At 40.1% G+C, this 20727-nt stretch overlaps 1 long non-coding RNA gene across 2 annotated transcripts; it reads right to left on the bottom strand.

Annotated features, from left to right (window-relative positions):
* Positions 1–11355: 11355 nt before the first annotated feature.
* On the bottom strand, positions 11356–12536 carry LOC133718383 (uncharacterized). 2 transcript variants are annotated; one of them, XR_009850267.1, is made up of 3 exons: positions 12445–12536; positions 12007–12345; positions 11356–11901 (listed from the first exon to the last, which is right to left on the bottom strand). It is a non-coding gene; the product is annotated as an uncharacterized LOC133718383 (long non-coding RNA). The 2 variants fall into 2 exon arrangements; XR_009850268.1 differs by having other exon boundaries at positions 11356–11898.
* Between the last annotated feature and the right edge of the window lie 8191 nt (positions 12537–20727).

Below are 20727 nucleotides of genomic sequence, written 5' to 3'. Positions count from 1 at the left end.
TAACATTATCTATCATTTTCTTAACAAGGGAATTTGGCCCTAATTGGTAGACAAGCTGACAAGATTGCTTTGTAGTTGCAGATGTCAGGAAACTAATTTTATTATTTGTCTTTGGACTTTGGAACGTGAGGTAGATAGCAATTGGGCCTATTTTATTATTTTTTCTTGCAAATTGGTTTTCTTCGGGCTGAATGACCTATAAAAATTAGGGAAAATGCTCATTTACCCAATTTTAGCTTAAAATGTGCCCACTTGCCCGACTAAGAGTTTTTAAACCCCATTTACCCAAAACACTCTAAGGGATTATTTCCCCTTTACCCAATTAATTCTTTTTATTAATTTTTGGGACTTTTTTGCCCTCTCCTTCAATCTCTCTACTCTCAGTTTCTCTCTCTCTCTCTCTCTCCCCCTCACCGATTTCTCTCTCCTCCCCCCTCACCGATTTCTCTATCTCTCTCTCTCTCTCCAGAAGACGTCGGATCTCTCTCTCCCTCCCTCCATCCCTCCGGCAGGTCGCCCACGACGCCTGCTCTAGCCATCGCCGCGCCGAAACTCGTCGTCGTGCTCTCCGCTGCCAGGCTCGACGCCAAGCCGACGGTCCTCGTCGCTGAGAAGCTCGGCGAGGCCGGGGTTGACCTTCTGAAGGAATCGACGACGGACTGAAAATGGCTATCTGCTATTGTGTAGTCATAACCATAAAAGTTGTAACATTAGTGCCCCCCAGTAGACTTTGTATTGGGGGCCAGTGATGACTGCTTTATTTATTGACGGACTGAAAACTGCTATTCCAAAGTAAATGTAGTGTTAAATTGCAGTAGTTGATAAATGAAAAAAATTGTGTTGTTTGTGTCAGTCTAGTGGGGGGCAGTAGACAGAATATTGACCCTCATAATGTGGGTTTTTAGACATTATATGTTGTTTTGAGTGTGAATAACTTGTATAATCTGCGAAACATAGGAAGCGGTGTAATGTTTGATGGTCTATTGGGGGGCAGTAGACACATTAGTGCCACCCAATAATGTCTTTCTTAGGAGACAGTAATCATCTCTTGTTGATTTGTTTGTGATAAAGTGCAATACACTGTGAATCCTTGAAACTGGTGCAAGTTTTAATGGTTTAGTGGGGGGCAGTAGACACATTACTGCCCCCAAATAATGTCTTCATACGAAGTCAGAACCCTTCACTTAACTGGTGCAAGTTTTAATGGTTTAGTGGGGGGCAGTAGACACATTACTGCCCCCAAATAATGTCTTCATACGAAGTCAGAACCCTTCACAAAACTGGGGCAAGTTTTAATGGTTTAGTGGGGGGCAGTAATAATGGTTTAGTGGGGGGCAGTAGACACATTACTGCCCCCAAATAATGTCTTCGTGTTAAGTTTAGGGTTTAGGGGCAGCGTTAGGGGCAGTAGACACATTGCCGATGAACTGTGACGAGGACGTTGGAGTGGCTGGATCGCCGATCAATCGAACGGCGACGAGAACGTTGGATCGCCGACTGGAGCTTCATCGTCGTGTTCAGATTTGGACTGCATCTCCGGCGCGGCGATCAGAGAGAGAGAGACAGACCGGAGGTGGAGATCATGGGGAGGAGAGAGAGAGAGAGAGAGAGAGAGTGGAGGTGGAGATCGGGGGGAGAGAGAGAGAGTTTGGGAAGGAGAGAGAGACTGATAAGAGATGGATGGGTTTTAATTTAATTAACAGGGGCTAAAATGTCAATAGATGTAAGATTGGGTGTAACATCCCGTATCTTAATTCACCGGTTTACTAGTCATTTGGACAGTAAACGACAATTCGATTTACTTTTACTCTTTTTCGGTAACTTTAGTGGCCCTAAAAGTTGACTTTTTGATCGGGTCAAAATTTGAGAAAACTTCCTTCGTGAAAGTTGTAGAGAACGTTAAACCGAGCGCGTGCATATGTGATTCGTAAAAATCGGAGTTCGTATGCGAAAGTTATAAGCGAAAGATTAAAGTTACTGTTCATAGTTACTGTTCAGGGTAAGTTTCTATAAATAGCCAATTTACTGTGGTAAGTTTCCATTTTGGGAAACTTACCGGCTTTTCTCTCTCCTCTCCCCCGATCCTTTCTCCTCTTCGGCCCGATTTCTTCTCCCTCCGATTTCTTCCTTTTCCGGCCACCCCACGATGGAATCCGGACATCATCAGGCTCGCCTTCTCTCCCTTGACACGCCTGGGGTGGTGTTTTGCGGTGGCTCGACCGGTGGAGCTCGATTTGGAGCCGTGAACTTCACTGTAGCAGATTGGGGTTTTCCGGCGATTCTTCCGATTCCGGCCGTTTCCGGCCACGAAATTGACATCGAAGGTTCGGTTTTTGACATAGATCATTTCCCCTAAGGTCTTTCATTTCAATTTGCAGTGTAGAGGTCGAATTAACGATTTGCAATTTCTAGGGTTCTTGGAATTTCTGGAAATTTTTCACCGGCCGAATTGGAGCTCTTCCAGGTAAAATCGGAACTTGTTGTAGTTGAATGAATGGTTGGGTCTGATGAGTAGGTGGTGCTGTCCAAATTTGGTGGCCATTGGAGGTGGTGGCCACCGGCGCGTGGGGCCCACGCGCCGCCACTGTGGGTGGCGCGTGGAGGCGTGTAGGGCAGTGTTTTAATTCTAGTTTTTAGCCCATTAAATTCTATAAATGTTGTAGAGCTTGTTTGTGAAGTTTGGTGATTTTTGGAGAAGCTTGGAATTAATTATGAATTTTTGAAGTTTAGGGTTTCGATTATCGAATTATGAGAATCCGACCGTCGGATATCTCTCGGTTCTGACTTGGAACCTTTAAGATAACGAATTGGTATTAGTGGTAGAATGTGGGTTGAATCCGAGGAGAAGTGGAGATGTAATTATGAGGAATTGATTTTAGGAATCGTATTAATTTGTTGAATAGTTATTCACGAAATATAATTGTGTACAGGGTGACGCACCGAGCGATTGCTCGACGAAGGAACTCGTATGCGTGATCACCTGAATAGTACTGTGAGTGGACTTTTATTTTTAAAGAATGATGCATGCATTTATTTTTCCCGAAATAATAATTTATTTATCATTTTATTATCGAGCATAATATTTTGCCTTGGATTTTAATTTTGGCATTGTTTTTTTTCCATATGAATTTCATATACGAATCTATTATGCTCAGATTTGGATTTTATGATTTATTTTCGGAATATGATTAAATTTTCGGAGATTAATTATAATTTATTTTCAATTATGATTCGGGAATGGATTTTGAGCCTTTGATAAGTATCTCCGATATATGGCTTTTATTTGAAATCATGATTTAAGTGATTTTCGACGAATTACTTTCCGAGGTGATTTCCGGAATTTATTAATATATTTTATTCGTCGATATTGAGATTTTTGGAATATTTTTCGAAAATGGAATTTTCGATTGAATTATTTTATCGATTATTTCTCGCCTAATGGTTTATGAATTCTAGAAATTTGGCGTGCGGGGCCACGTCATTGGAGTATATATTTTCTTGAGATTTTCCGAGTATGGATGGGATTCATACTCGTGTTTTGTTGCGAGGTTGGGGAAGCCTTACTGATTTACCGGTTTTCGATTGTTTTTCCTCACCATACTCGGGTCATTCGATTAGGTCTCCTCCTCACTTACTTTGTGTTTGTGAGTGGCAGTTGAGGTAGCTTATTCTCCTCCTCACTTACTTTGTGTTTGTGAGTGGCAGTCGAGGTGATTTATTCTCCTCCTCACGTGAGTGGTAGTCGAGGTTATTAGTTCTCCTCCTCACACAATCTATGTGTGGGTGGCAGTCGAGGGTAGGAAGAGCCTAAGGGGCTCCTTTACCCGTATGGTGATATCTCTTCCCCATATCCTATTATTACTTGACTAGCGGGGCCTAGTCCGATATCTCTTAGCCAGCGGGGCTGGTATGTTTTCACGAGATTTTGAGTTTAAAGAAATGTGTTTTATAAACGTGGCATGCATCGAAGTTTTATAAATTTAAATAAGTGGGAAAGTATTTAAGTTTGCTTCATTTAAATCATCTTAATTATTTATTTTTGTCCACTCACACTAACGTGTTTTCAATACTTTCCCCTGGGCCCTTCGGTTTCAAATGCCCAGTTTGCAGGCGAAATTAGTTGAGGTCGGGCGTACATGGAGTCAAGGCATAGTCAACAGCATTGCTTCCGCGTACTCATTCTATTTCTGTTTCTTTGTTACCTAGGGGATTAGTATTGCTCTGATAATCTATGAGATTAATATTGTTTTAGGTTGAGACTGATATTTGTGAAATGGGAGTTGTGATTTGGGGAGCAGATGGCTCCAGGAGAATAAGGATGGATGATTTAGAAGTGTAAATGTTTTCCTACAGGTTTTGGGTAGCCTACTTTTAGGGGAAATTCCGCCAAATTTTTGGTAGAATTTCTTCTAAAGTGGGCCCCGCAGGGCCACTTCGGATTTCGGGGTGAAATCCGGGGCGGGTCCTGTCATTGGGTAAATGGGATTAAAAAACTCTTGGTGGAGTAAGTGGGCATTTTTTGGGCTAAAAATGGGTAACTGGTCACAGCCCCAAATTATCCAAAAAAAAAAAAAGAATGACCTATAAAAGTTGGAAAATTCTAATACAACGATACATATGTAAATTGATTTCATGCATAAGTAGACTAGCTTGACTTGATATCAAATTAGTCTACTCTTGTATCGTGCTAGTACATCTCCGTATCGAATTAGTGTACTTAATGTATTGACACATTGATGTACCGTAGATGAACCCATAAAAACTTTGTATTTTGATGCAATATTTGTTTACTTGACACTAGTTTATGCAGAGGAGGTCCTATGTGACTAAGACGACCAAACGATTAAATTTTTCAAATTTTTAATATATCCTAAAATTTTGGATTTTTATTTTTGAATCAAATCAAAATGATTTCTCACATAATTGAAGCTAGAATGACCATTATATATTCTTTCGTTGTCATTGACTAGACATACAAGAAGTTTTGATGGTACTACGATGGTACATAGGAATATACCACTCATTAGACATTCAGTGCTCACTTATTAAAAGACAAGCCAACAAACTATGATAACACTAAGACATAGTTTAACAACAGGAAAAAAAAAAATCCGTACCCTTCAAGCTAGGACTAGGAGATTTTGCTGGGTATGTCAAGCTCAATACCTCTTCAGCAGCTACTTTCATCAATTTGGGAGGATTTCTATTTTTCGACCCTAAAAGACGTCCACGCTTTTTCTTCGTTTCTGTGTTCTCCACATTCATCACATGTTTTAGTACCATCAAACCTCCTTGTGTCTCCAAAAGCCTTAACAACTTGGCTGTGAATTTAGAAGAAAATTCAGTCACTTTAACTTTCTTCATTGGGGCACATTTTGCACTCTTTTCATCAAGCAGATCTGTTAACATGAATTTCAATTTTTTGGGGGAAGAGAATGGAGAGGTAGAATGCTAGTGCATTATGTTTACTAGTATTTGACCTCGTGTCAATGCCTCGAAATACCACTGGCTTGCGCACCTTACTTACTTCCTTTGGTCTAAACAGATTTTAAGCAATGGGAGGCATAATTGGAGTTTGAATTCCTTTAAACTTGAATGCACCATCTGAAAAACGACCATCAACAAAACCAATAAAAGTAGTAGCGAATTCCAACCTTTTCTCCACCATCAGTTCCACTGTTTTGCTGATGTTGGGTTCTCTCTTACCTGTATAATTAAAGGTAGTTCCCAAACTGGTTATGTCTTTACCATGGGAAACACCGCGATATTTTGGAGGTTTACTAAAAAGACCCTTGTCACTACTTCTTTGAATCATGGAGACATTATAGCTATTCACTAAACTTTTCAAGAATGTATATGGTTAAGATTCATAATTGGGCATATTTGAAGTACTTGTGGTTTGAAGTCTACCACAGATGAACCTACGAGCATTTATAAGGATAATAGAAAATTACTCATAAGTGTCATTCTGAAACTTTAATTAGTCATAAGACCATCTAATTTTTCTTGTACACATAAGGCCACTTACAACCACAAAATATTTCATCTCTGACAATTTTACCCTTCTATTTATGAAATTCAATTTCATCAGCCTTACATCGATCACAGATCTCTCTCTCTCTCTCTCTCTCTCTCTCTCTCTCTCTCTCTCTCTCTCTCTCTCTCTCTCTCTCTCTCTCTCTCTCTCTCTCTCTCTCTCTCTCTCTCTCTCTCTCTCTCTCTCTCTCGATCATAGATCTTCATGTGTTGGTCTCCGCCTCCGATTTCGGTGACCACCGGCAAGGTGCCATCAGACCTTGCACCACAGACGTCATCTTCGATCTTCATGTGTTGGTCTCCGCCTCCGATTTCGGCGACCACCGGCACGGTGCTATCGGACCTTTCACCACCGTCGTCATCTTCGATTTCCAAAAAATGAAAGTGATAAAAAAAATATAGATATAATGAAAACGAGAGAGGAGCAGGCAGCTCGTCGGCGCCTGTCTGATCGCTATTTGATGATCGTGATCGAAGGGGTGAGAGGAGGATCGCGACGATGATGAAGGTACAGTGCGAGTTGAGGTGAGGCAACCCAGGCATCGACGACGTTGTCTAGGGCTCAGTTTGGTGTCGACTCCTTCAAGCCTAAGCCTCCCTCGCTCAGCTTGGTCTCCTTAAGCCTCCTTATTCTCATGAAGGTAATTGCTATCTCAATTGTTGTTTCAATCATTTTTTTTTCTTGGAATTGTGGATTTTGTTGTGATAGTCCTGATCAAATCCTAATTTTCATTCAAATCAGTAGCTTCTATAGGAGCATAGTTCTAGGGATCGTGAATTTTCTGTTATGGCAAATCCAAAGTTTGTATTGAGCTAGGGCGTTAATCTCTCTATCATCTTTTATATAATTCTTGTTGGTTGCCTACTTGTCTCGTATCGCTGAAGCTTTGTTTTATGGCATTGTTAAATCTGAGTAAAATAGTTGGGTGTACGGGGAGAGATCAAATGAGAGGTCTGACAGATGAGCCTTTCTTGGTCATAATCCTCTGCTCATGGAACTCTTGACCCTAAAAAAACCTCCTATCACTGATTCTGTTCATTCTGGTACACCACTATCTTGATCTTTTATCTTTCAATTCTCTCTGATCAGCTAAGGGGGTTTTGTGAATTGTGGACATGTTTTGGTTTGGTTTGTGATTGTGAAAGTGTCTTAACTTTCTTTTCCTTGCCATATGGAACATTATTATAATGAAATTGAGTCAAGTGTGCAGATCAAATTTGTTTAAGAATCTTGCCTGGTCCTAAAAGACTTACCCTTGGTGTAAAGAACTACATATGCTTCCTTAAAACTTGAGCTTTATTCTGGAAATAGGTGATCAACTTTGTCTTCCAGTAATGGTTCGTGGTGAGTTTGGTTTTGGGACATAATGAACTAGATACCTAGAGTTCCTAATTTGAACTATGGTGAGTTAGCTTAAAAAGCCTAGAAAAAAACTTGTGTAACAACTATGAGCTTTTGCAATTACTTGGTTCTTAATTAGATAATATATGTTAATGTCTAAGATTTAGCGGTAGCCGAACCTTAATCAACGTAAGTCCGAGGGGCGGACCGCTACTTGTGATGTTCTTATTGCTTCCGCTATCTGTCAAATAAAATACACAGGGCGTCAGAGGTAAGTCAGTCAATGTATTTGTGTTGACAAAATAACGTTAGGTAAGTAGTAAATGTGTAATTAATGAGGAGAGAGGAGTGGACCTTTTATAGGTGTGGAAGAGACTGGTCTCTTCCTTGTTTTCGATGTGGGACTGATATGCTTCTATTCCCAGCTTCTGATACCTCAGCGAGGTGACATTGATGCGACGCGTGGCGGCGCATCAGCGGTGATCCTAGGCTGAGCCAGAACTTAGGTGATAGCCTGTCTAGTGGTGTTTCCGTAGATCATACCCTTGATGGCTGTTTGGAACAACTATCGGTAGCATGATCGTGGCTCATTGTAGCTAATTATGCTTTAGGCTAATGCTCATGTAAGTACAATATAGAAATGAACTGAATAGACAGAGAAAAATAGATAGGTAATAGTGACGCTTCCTTTTAAACATAATACAATGACATAAGTAAAGTGGTTTTTAGTTTTCACTTATATGGCATGTTTAATGTGTGTGACAAAATTAGAAAATACAAAACACATGTTTCATTTGATAGTGTTGTTGATGTATATTGGCACTTTAAGATAAAGTGGTCGAAGTATTGATGTCGAGTGAGATGAGTCAAGTGTGTTTGGTAAGAATGGTTCGCTCTCTGTTTTAGGTGGCAAAAAGCCTTCAATGACGATTCACGTGGTGAACAAAACTATCTCTCTATAACTGCTATAGTTGCTTTTCAACACAGCGGTAGTAGCTTTTATATGACAATGTTAGTATTTTTTTTAAGCTGATATAAGTTGTTTTTCAGTTTACATTTTGATTGATTACAAATCAGTAGCTTTCTATAACTGTTTTAATGGCTTTACAACACAATGATAGTAGCTTTTTATACCTATGTTAGTATCATTTAAAAGCTGATGTCAGTAGTTTTTATGTTTGCATTTTGATTGACTCAAGTTGTCTTCTGTCAATAGCATATTAAATTAGAAAATCATGATTTTGTATGAAATTCAGTTTTCTTTTTGCTGTGATTTCTTATCTCTAGTATTCCTTGTTTGAGATTTGTTTTACACTATCAATATGAATAATCAGTAGTTTTGTCAATACCTTTTTATTACTGGTCCAGTAGCTTTCTACATGTGTCATAGTAGCTTTTTGTATCTATATTAGTAGCTTTTAGATTGCTTGTTTATGATTATCTAGTTGATAAAGATTGCTTGTTTTGTTGTATTTTTGCATTTGCATTTGCAGTAGTAGATTCCAAAAATCATGTGAATTTGGGTAGTGAAGCCTCCATTGACCAAAAGATTATCCGACCAACCAAAAAATGTTGAAATGAAGTCTGGTGCTGACAGTGGCAAAATAATGCCTATGGTTAGTGTAGTATGGTAGAGCTTGACAACAAGAAATTAAACATCAATGGTGGCCATCTGAAAGAGGACAATAGCTTTATACAACTATTGTAATAGATTTTCACAACTATGGTAGTGACTTTTTACAACCATAGAAGTAGTTTTTACATAATTATATCATAGTTGAATCCTGCATACTTTTTGTATCATTGAATATATTTTCTTTTCTCAATTGCAGTTAGCATTTTTATTTTGCTTGTATCATTTACATTTCCATAGCTTTGTTAGTCTATGAGAATAGCTTTCTCAGTCTCTGGGAGTAGCTTTTGTTCTACTTGGTAGTAGTATTTGTTCTGCTTGGTTATTGCTATTAGTGTGGATGAGAGTAACTTTTGGTGATGGTGAAAGTAGCTTTTGTTACTTGTGAGAGTAGTTTTTGGTGATGGTGACAGTAACTTTTGTTGGTGGGGATAATAGCTTTTGGTTTTAGGAAGTGTAGCTTTTGTTGATGACAATATCTTTTGTTGCTGGTGACAGTAGTTTTTGTGACATCACCGGAAATCTCACAGGAGTAGCTTTTATTGCTAGCGACAGTAACTTTTGGTATTAGTGACAGTAGCTTTTGTGATCGCGGGAGACCTTGCCGAAGTTCGTAGATAATTGTCGAAGACCCCGCCGGAGTTGGCCGGAGAAGAAAGAGAGAGTGATTGTTGACTTTTTACTCTAGTGGTATTTACGTAAATATGTTGGTTTTTTATATCTAAAATTTAACATAATTTTTAATCTAGTAGCCTTGTGAGGGAAAAAAAATATATTTGGTGGTCCTATGGCTGAAAAAACATTCAAAAATGGTCTTATATGTAATTTACCCTAAGGATAATGTTGCTTGCATTGAGAAAATGAAGCAAGGTTATATCAAGGGCGACAACACCAAGCATATATCACCTATATATATTCTTCTATAATCAGCAATAACAAACTCTCACCAAGATCAGGGTGAACCAAGTTCGATCTGAGGACAATATGGCAGCCTTATTCACTAAGTCATTGCCTAAATCCACATTCGAGAAAAATGTGAAAAGTATTAGTCTAAGGAAATTATCCCAACTCCTATGATCACCATCATCAAGGGGGAGACGTTGACATCAGGGGGAGGCTCGATGTCTATATGTTTTGATCTTGTAATGTGAAGGGTGTGTTGTACTCTTTTTCCCTTTCAACCGAGGTTATTTTTGTCCTACATGATTTTTGTTACTCGGCAAGGTTTTTAAAGAGGCAACGTGAGGATTGAGGAGCACCATCAATGACATGTTCGGACGGCACAAGGAGGAGTGTGGAAGGAAATCATAATTTAGCACTACTACAAAAATTGAATCAGACAACGGCTAAAAACGGTCGTCTGTTGCGGAGCTGACTGTCGTATATCTCGCTGCCGTCTGATGAAACATGATTTAGAGAGCTGTCGTCTGAAGAACTCGACATCCATGTCGACAGGCTGTCGATAGCTTGTCGACATCATTAACTGTCGTGTGAACGTCACTCAGACAACAGGCAACTTAAGAACCCGTTGTGTGATGGTGATTCAGAAGTCTTTTTTTTTTGTTAAAACTGTTGTGTGACTGTTATTCACACAACTAAAACATTGATTGCATCCGTGATCTGTATTACTCTCACACAACAGTTTTTATTGTATGGCTGTTGTGAACATTGTGTACGTACAGCAGAAAATGAAATCAAAAATCACCAAATGAACAGTAATTACCAATATATATCTAATATTGTTATAATCCACATAATTGTACTTAAATGTACGTATTAGACAATATTGCCAAAAAGGAGCACTATGAATACATGGAAGAGAGTAAGAGGGAGAGAGAATGTGATGCCGCCTCTACAAAAGACCAAACTCCAAATTGTCTCTCTTCGTCTCCAAATGCAACAAAATTAGTCGAACTCAAACTTGTATAACTCAAGCAACTAGCCTCCATCAGTTCATTTTCCAATTCCAATTCAGGTGAGCTGCAAGAGGTGATGTAGATTATCAGATCTAGATTGCAATACACTACTAGATGACTGACACACAAGATGTAGAAAAAGGAACTTACAATGTTATTCTGAGGTTTGCCCCAATAGAATCCATGGAGAATAACCGGCAAGAGATTGCAAGCTACAGAACAAAAATTACCAGTGCATGCTTCCCCATCCATTCCAACACAATAGTTGGATGCCGGTAGCCACAAACATCAACCTGCAGTAACATCCAATACCTCAGGTTAATGAGAATCAAGAAAAATTGTGAAGTAACATTACATGATTAGAAAGATTCCTACCATTATGTAAATTCCAGCAAAGATAATGCCGGCAGAACCAGCTGCCATACACATGTTCCACTGAATGTAGAGAGCCTTGTTTATATGCATATCTGAAAACATGGAAGTAGATAGTTTAGAAACAAACACAACACAGCGACTTTGACGGTTGCTACTATATACAAGAAAATTATGAACAAGTCCCTTACCAAATAAGTCCAAGGCGAGGCCTAGACTACGACAGACGTGGATGACATAGTCTAGTGCAGAACTTTGTTCTGATGACCTTAAAATGGTTAATGATGTGACCGTAATGCAAACCAACCAAGCAGGTAATTAACAATGGCCATCAATGATAGATATGTCACATTTATCATCAATGCCATAACATTGAGAAAGAGGTCACATACATTCAAAATTGAGCATATAGATATGATAAGAAATGAAGCAGAAAACTAAAAGAACGAAAAGGTGATTACTACTTACAACTGAAGTTTATACTTCCTGAGCAGAGATGATCCTGAACTAACAGTATCATCACCCTTTAGCCAAATCTCGCACAAGGCAGCTACTAAATATCCTATTTCATCATTCACCAACAATTTCCCATCATGTACCTGCTGCATAGAACCTCATGAACATTAGAAAATATATATAAGTTCTGCTTCTTTCACATGAATCCAGTTAATGCACGCAGTAACCAAGAATATCAAGATCTTAATTACCTCAACATAATCTGCAGCCTTGACCACAATTTTTTTATATAAATACATCGCCCGAGCTAATGCCAATTTCCTGCATATTGCACAGAATGCCCAAGGAGAAATTGTCAAAACACTACATATCACAAAGTTCTTAAAAACAACAAACACCAATTCACTATTGATATAGAAGATGTTATACACACTACCTGCAAGATTGGAGGTACCTTGAAAATTACTATATCTGCCAAAGACAGTAGAATGGATACCAGCAAGCAGACTAAGATTATATCATGGTCTGTCTGCTTGCTAATTCAGTGTAGAAAAACCAATGGTTCTTTCAGGGACTTCTTGTGGGAACATCTGTAAAAATATTAGTAAAAGAATCAGTATGGCATCCAAACTGTCCGGAAAAAAAAATTGTAAATAGGATATTCGAGTAATAGCAGTTTAGTCCATCACCTGCAGTAGCATATAGTGAGTTGCACTGCATTTCGCTCCAAAAGCTCAGTCAAACCTCTAACAAAGAACACAAAAGAGTGGTCAAGTTTGAAGCAAAGACAAAAGAACCCTCACTGACTTTAACTTGAAAGTTTTACTTTGACTTTCAATCAAATACATTGAACGTTCGAGAAAATTAGAGAATCGAATGACTCCATGAAATGAAATCCAAAAATTAAAAGGACTTCTATACATTGGTACAGGTGTAAATGGACAGCAAACTAAATGCAAAAGGAAATCCCATAAAGCAATTACATCAAGTACTATTGATCTGAGAGATTAAAAACAAACCATCCTCATTCACCTATAACAAGTCAAATAAGACAAGTTATGGAGAATGAATTTTCTGAGATATATTATTACACCCATTCTGTGGTGTATATATATATAGGTTACAATCGTACTACAACGTACTACAACTATTGTGTACAACCGTACTACACAACATATACAAGGTAAGTAGTTACAACAATATATTCCCTTGTAGTCTATTCCTAATAGGGAACGATGACTCACACTAACACTCCCCCTCAAGTTGGCGCATATACATCAACCATGCCCAACTTGCTTAGTGAGTCATAAAACGCCTTCCTGGAAACTCCTTTGGTAAGTACATCTGCAAGTTGCTCTTCAGTTGGAACAAAAGGAAAGCTAATAATTTTGGCATCTAGCTTCTCATTTATAAAGTGACGATCAACCTCCACATGCTTAGTACGATCATGTTGTACTGGATTCTGTGATATGTCAATAGCTGCCTTGTTGTCACAATACAACTGCATGGTATTTTTGAGTTTGAAACCCAGATCACGTAACAGATTTCTCAGCCACAACAATTCACACACTCCATGAGCCATACCTCTATACTCGGCCTCAGCACTAGAACGTGCAACAACTTTCTGTTTCTTACTCTTCCATGTAACCAAATTACCTCCCACAAAGGTAAAGTAACCTGATGTCGACCTCCTGTCTGTGATATTTCCAACCCAATCTGCATCTGTGAAGCCACAAACCTCAAGAATGTTGTTGTGTTTAGAAAACAGTACTCCCCTTCTTGGAGCTGACTTCAAGTACTTCAGAATTCACATAACAGCATCCATGTGACTCTCACTCGGATTATGCATGAACTGACTCACCACACTCACTGCATATGCAACATCTGGTCTAGTATGAGCCAAATAAATCAAGCGCCCAACTAACCTCTGATAGCGAGCTCGATCAGTAGGTACCTGATCTAGATACTCAGCTAAACAATGGTTCTGCTCAATAGGAGTATCAATAGGTCTGCAATCCAACAAACCTGCCTCTGTCAGCAAGTCAAGAACATACTTCCTCTGGCACAGATAAATTCCTTCTCTCCCCCTGACTACCTCAATTCCTAAGAAGTACTTAAGCTCACCCAAGTCCTTCATCTCAAACTCAGAGGCTAGCTGTCTCTGCAGTCTATCCATCTCAACAGTATCGTTACTAGTGATTACCATATCGTCCACATAAATAATTAGAGCTATTACCTTCCCTTGTTGATGCTTGAGAAACAAGGTATGGTCTGAGTTACTCTGCCTGTAACCAACCTTCCGCATGAACTGTGAAAATCTTCCAAACCAAGCACGAGGTGACTGTTTGAGACCATACAGAGATTTTCTCAATTTGCATACAAAATCACCAGGAGAAGCAACTACATATCCCGGTGGAAGGCTCATGTACACTTCCTCGGCTAATTCTCCATGAAGAAATGCATTCTTGACATCAAACTGTCGGAGTGGCCAGTTTAAACAAGCAGCGAACGAGAGCAGAACCCGAATAGTATTCATCTTGGCAACAGGAGCAAAAGTTTCATCATAGTCTATACCATACGTCTGAGTAAACCCCTTTGCTACAAGGCGTGCTTTGTATCGATTCACTGATCCATCTGCATTATGCTTCACGGTAAACACCCAACGACAACCTACAGCCTTCTTGCCTTGTGGTGGAGGCACAAGTTGCCAAGTATTGTTCTTCTGCAACGCCTCCATCTCTTCATCCATAGCCTTCCTCCACTTTGGATCCCTCAATGCATCCTGCACTTTGTTAGGTACTGATACAGCAGATATTTGATTCACAAATGATTCATATGACTTAGACAACCTCTTAATGGACATATAGTTTGCTACTGGGTATTTTGATTTGGCAGTAAGAGTAGGTTCATATCTTTTGGCTGATTGACCTCGAGTGGTCCTATGTGGTAACACATATTGCTCAACATTAGACTCACTACTACTAGTATCAGTGGATGGACATACCTCAAAAGGGTGATCTTCAGTACCAGGAAGCTGTGGGTCAGGGGTAGAAGCGATGGCAGGAGGGGCAGTTGTGTCTTCCACCTCATTCTGAGTGATGGAAACTGGTGCTTGGGTGTCTGGAGCCTCTGCTGCTAGAGGTGGCGAGCTAATAGTCTCAACCGGATCAGTCAAAATACCTCCTGGCTGTGTGGCTTCTCCTTTTGCTTCTGATCTCCCCCTCTCCATGATATAGCTCTTCAAAATATGAATTCTCCCCCTGAAGAGTTGTATCTGAAGAGGAGAAATAACTCATGTCTTCAAAGAAAGTAACATCCATAGTGACATAATACTTTCTGGTTGGTGGATGATAGCATTTGTACCCCTTCTGATAGCCTCCGTAGCCAACAAACACACACTTAAGGGCCGGGCATCCAACTTAGATCTCTGGTTTTTGGGCACATGAACAAAAGCAACACGAGCTGGAAGATTATGAAATGATGGTAAGGAGACATGAGAGGCGAGAACCTCAAATGGAATTTTTCCCTGGAGGACACTGGATGGAAGACGATTGATAAGATGAGAGGAAGCATGTATAGCATCGCCCTAAAGATACTGTACATACCTCCAACAATATGGAGTATTTACTACATCACCAAGCATAAGTAACACCCTCTTTGGGACATCCACAAGCCATGGTGAGGCCCAACCGAGACTTGCATCTTGTAGCCCTATGTTCAAGCTACGCTACGGTATCCGGAAGTCGCAAATCCGTCGCCGGGAAGCCACCTTTCCGGCCTTGCAAAGTTGCCCTCACAAACTAGGCTTTCTACACTAGAATAGTTATCTTTGCTTGTCCCACATCGAAAACCATGTAAAGGAAGAGCACTCCTTCACCTATAAAAGGAATGCCTCCTCCCACTTAAACTCGATCCCATTACAACACACTTTGTAATCTTGTTAGGCCGCAAGGCTCGACACACACTAGTACAACATTCAAGTGGACGTAGTCTCCCACTAAGGCGGGAGGTGAACCACTATACTTCGCTTGTGTCACTCTCTCTCTCTCTCTCTAAAGCTAACTAGAGATCCCACGGATCACTAACGTTAACAGATACTTAGGCATATGAGCACTAAAAAGAAGGGCACGAGCCATATCAAGTAAATGACGGTTTTTCCTTTCGGACACTCCATTCTGTTCTGGTGTTTGCGGACACGTGGTTTGGTGAACAATCCCATGAGTTTTAAAAAACTCTTGGAACACATGGTTAACATACTCCCCCCCATTGTCAGAACGAAGGACTTTAATGGTGCTATGATATTGTGTTTGAACAAGATTACGAAATGTTTGAAAAGCAGGGAAGACTTCATCTTTGGTTTTAAGAAGAGCAACCCATGACAATCTCGTACAATCATCAATAAACAACACAAAATATCTCATACCCGATACAGTGGGCTCTCTAGAAGGTCCCCAAACATCAGAATGAATCAACTAAAAAGGAGTAACACTTTTATTAGAAACACTAGGAGAATAAAATGCACGATGACTCTTGGCCAAAACACATGCTTCACAATGTAAAACTGACTCATCCACACCAAAAAACAGAGTAGGCATGGTTTTTTGCATAAGACTAAAAGATGGATGCCCTAAACGGCGATGCCACAACCAAATTTCACTTAACTTATCAGAATTCGAAGTCAAAGCGGCTCGGGACTGTGCTCCTGGTTTCTCTCCTGCTTATGTCTGATCTAGATGGAACAACCTGCTCCTCAGATACCCCCGACCGACTATCTCCCTGGTGAGAAGATCCTGAAAAATCACATACATTGGATAAAAGGTTACAGAGCATTTAGACTCAGTGTTCAACTGTGGGACAGATATCAAGTGATGAGATAAGTCAGGCACATATAACACATTATGAAGTTCTAAAGTGGGAGTAATACGCACTGACCCTGACCCTAACATAGGAAAAGCCTCACCATTTGCATTGGTTACATAGAACACTGGTGGGGAAGACAACTCAGTAAAATATGATTTGTCATAAGTCATATGATTGGAGGCACCAGAATCAATAATCCATGTATCAGAACCAACAAAGTTAGAAACCTTTAAAGCCATACCAATTTTACCTCGACCAGCTATAGAGGCTGTAGGAGTAGCTCCACCTGCTGTATGATGATCTTGGCCAGCCACTTCATAGAAATATGGTTCTTGGACCAATTGAACAGCAGCTGCTTTCGCCTTAGGACGATAACCTTGCTTTTTAGGTTTCAGGTGTGGGTTCAACTTCCAACAAGTCTCCCGAACATGCCCAAGGTCGTTGCAATAAGAACATTGAGGACGAGGGCGGTTGGTGAAGCCTTGTGGGAAACCTTGCTGATGAAGTGGGGCTGAACTCTGCTGCTGAAGGAAAGGTGCCGGTGACTTGGCCTGAATGGCTAGGCTAGATACTTCAACCTGTGCATGTTTGACACTTTCCTGCTGAGACTCATCCTTGCGGATGTATGTAAAAGCTGTGTTCAAACTAGGAGGGTCTGTCATTCTGAGCAATTCTCCCTTTGCACTACTATGCTTCGCATCAAGTCCTCTCAAGAACACATGAACCCTTTCTAGCTCCTTCTCCTTCTGGTACCACACAAGATCTTCCTGATTCTTGATCTTGAAAGGACGCTTCTGATCAATTTCAGCCCATATATTCTTCAGCTTAGTGAAATACACAGCTACTGGTTGCCCATTCTGTTGCATATTAGCAGCTTTGCACATCAATTCATGAACCTGTATAAAATCAGACTCATTTGTATAGAGATCTCCCAACGCCTTCCATATCGCCTCAGCAGTTTCACACTCCGCCACCATCTGTAGCACATCATCAGTCATGGCTCGAAATAGAATTGACATTACAAACCCATCATCATCTTCCCACTTAGCATAGGCCTCCACATCATCTTCACTAGGAGCCTTGATTGTTCCAGTCACATGCCCCATTTTGTGTATCCCACGGAGATAAACAGACATAATCTTCTTCCATGTTCGGAAATTAGTACCAGTGAGTTTGGTACCCCCAAAAGAACCACCTTCTGAGCTCTTGACAGAGACTTCAACCCTCTGGACCTCATTGGTCTTAGAACTCTGACCTTCACTGTCATCACCACCCATTGCAATAATACAATAGAAAAATACACAAATCCCAAAGTGCGCAGCGGAAATAAGAATAACAGATGTCTCCAAACAAAATCAAACAAATAGTAACTTTTTTTTTTTTTTAACCTGTTTGACTAAGCTGAATGGGTTGACCGAGTTGAGACGAGTTGACTCACTCACCGAGTTGACCGAGTTGACTCACTCACCGAGTTGACCGAGTTGAGGCGGGTTGACTCACTAAAGAGATCGAGATCGATCTGGAATTGGCTGAGGATGACGAGTGGGGCGACCTGACCGGAGATGGAAGCAATCAGACCGGAGGCGTGCGACCGGTATGAACTAGCAGCGACCGTCGGAAAACTGGGCGGTAGCAGAGAGTGGCCGAACTGTGAACTGGGCTATGGGCTGCAACGAACTGGCCTGTGGGCTGGTCTGAGACGAGCGACAGCGGTCTTGAACTGAATACAAAGACGAAGCCGATCGAAGATGAGAGACGGCAGTCTTGGACTGAAGACGAAGCCGATCGAAGATGAAGAACGACGTCTACTATTACCAATAGTAGAGAACGACGTCGTCTAACCCAAATAACTGGGTTTTAAGCAAACTGTCTTCCTTGGATTGAGAGAAGAATAAAAGGAAAAAAGAGACAAAGTCCTTTTCGGATCTTTGCTTTGATACCAAGTCAAATAATACAAGTTATGAAGAATGAATTTTCTGAGATATATTATTACACCCATTCTGTGGTGTATATATATAGGTTACAATCGTACTACAACTATTGTGTACAACCGTACTACACAACATATACAAGGTAAGTAGTTACAACAATATATTCCCTTGTAGTCTATTCCTAATAGGGAACGAAGACTCACACTAACATAACAAAAGCCCAGTTTTAGAAATATCAAAATATTAAAGAAGATACAATTTGAATAAACCCACACTGATTAGAATGTGTGAGAAGCTCAGTATTCTGTTTTTCCAAAGGAAGAACTGGAGAAGTGAAATAAAAACAAATTCGTAACATACAAAACTTAACAGAGAAAGCAAGAGAAGTTGCAATTACAAAACAAAGTAATTCAATTCAAATAGAAAACAATAACATTCTTCTACTTCAACTAAAATCTGATTACCCAAAACACTAACACTTCTTTCATTATTCATGCATATGTTCTAAACAATAAACCTCACTATAAATTTTCTCTCAAGATAAAAAAAAAAAAAAAAAACAAAATTAATACTTACAGTTGTAGGCAATGTGGAAAGATGTCGGATATAGATTCAGCAGTTGGCAAATCAGCATCTCTCCAGGCAAAAGAACAAACTTCATCATTTTCAAGCTGCTCTCCTTGCAAGTATACAAGACTAGGCTTATACGATTTAAGCAATTTACGGAACTTCTCTTTGCGGTTAGTCAGAGTTTGAACCTACATTCAAAGAGTCAAGACATTGTAAAATTATAAACTTGTACTTACATAGGCATTTGCAAGCATAATTAGCTATAATGAGCCACGCTTATACTGCCACCAGCGGTACCAACTCCCACCAAAGATGTGACCTACGGAAACACATCTAGGCGGGCTACCGCCTGAGCCCCAGATCACCTCTGACGCGCCGCCACGCACCTCGCCAAGACAGCGGCAGAAGCTTCAGAAGCTGGGGACTGAAGCACATCAGTCCCACATCGAAAACATGGAGAAGCTCGGCCCTCTCCTCACCTATAAAAGGTTCTCTCTTCTCTCCTCATTAATTACGCATTTAATACTTACCTACTGTTACTTTGTCAACATAAATACATTGACTAACTTAGGCATCGGAGAGTTGAAGACCGCCCAGCGCGGTCTCCCTCTGACGCCCTTTGTATTTTACTTGACAGGTAGCGGAAGCTTTGAGAACATCACAAGTATCGATCCGCCCACCGGATCAGCGTTAACAAAGGTTTGGTTACCACTGAACATTTAGACATTAACAAAACTAAACTAAAACATCCAATTCACTTAATAAGTTGAGAACAAAAACGTGCTTCTAATAACATTCAAGGAAGAAGAACACTACAAGTTCCCTGAGCATGAAACATTGTTTCCCTGAAGACCACCAACAGAGTTGGCAACAACAAAGAAGCTCAAGCTCCTCACACAAAACTTTAAAAAGGCCCAAAAACCATCACATCCCCTAGTTTACAACACTGAGACAGGCCTCAATTTCCAACTTCATGATCAAAAATTCCAACTCTAATCCACCTAGTAGCTAACATTCAAGGAAGAAAAACCAAATCTACTGAGAATGATCAACTCCCAGAACCAAAATCTCTCTAGAAACCCAGCATGTAGTAGCAACAAGATCCAGAACCCAAAACAAAAGAGACCCAAAAATGGAAGAATTAACCAACTTTTTGTCATTGAAACAAGCAATTGAGGAAAAAGCCCCCAACTTTGAATCCCAGAAAACTTGAAATTGAGAAAACAAGGAGACCCAGATGAGAAAACGTGGAAAAATCAAGGAAGCTGAGAGAAAACTCACCGGCCCAGAAGATTGAAGAACAGAAAAAATTGAATGAGACCCAGATGAGGAAATTCAGGAACTTGAACAATCCAGAAGAGAATGGCGATGAAGAATCACAAATAAGAGAGAAGAACACCATGAAAACGTAAACAAGCTGAGAAGCAACTATCTAATTTCCTCATAACTTAACCATATCAATTTATCAAGCAAACAAAAATTGATCGACTGCAAAGCCTTAATACCTGCTTACCCAGAAACCTTCGAGTTCTGAGTTTTCGCTCCGGGTTCTGAGTCTTAGCAGATTTCTCCAACAGCTTCGCTCCAAGGGAATCAAGTCGAGCTGAATAA

This window comes from Rosa rugosa, chromosome 6 (genome assembly GCF_958449725.1).
Source record: "Rosa rugosa chromosome 6, drRosRugo1.1, whole genome shotgun sequence".
NCBI lineage: Eukaryota > Viridiplantae > Streptophyta > Magnoliopsida > Rosales > Rosaceae > Rosa > Rosa rugosa.
The sequence above is the reverse complement of the archived record's forward strand: the minus strand, read 5'-3'. Positions and strand labels throughout refer to the sequence as shown.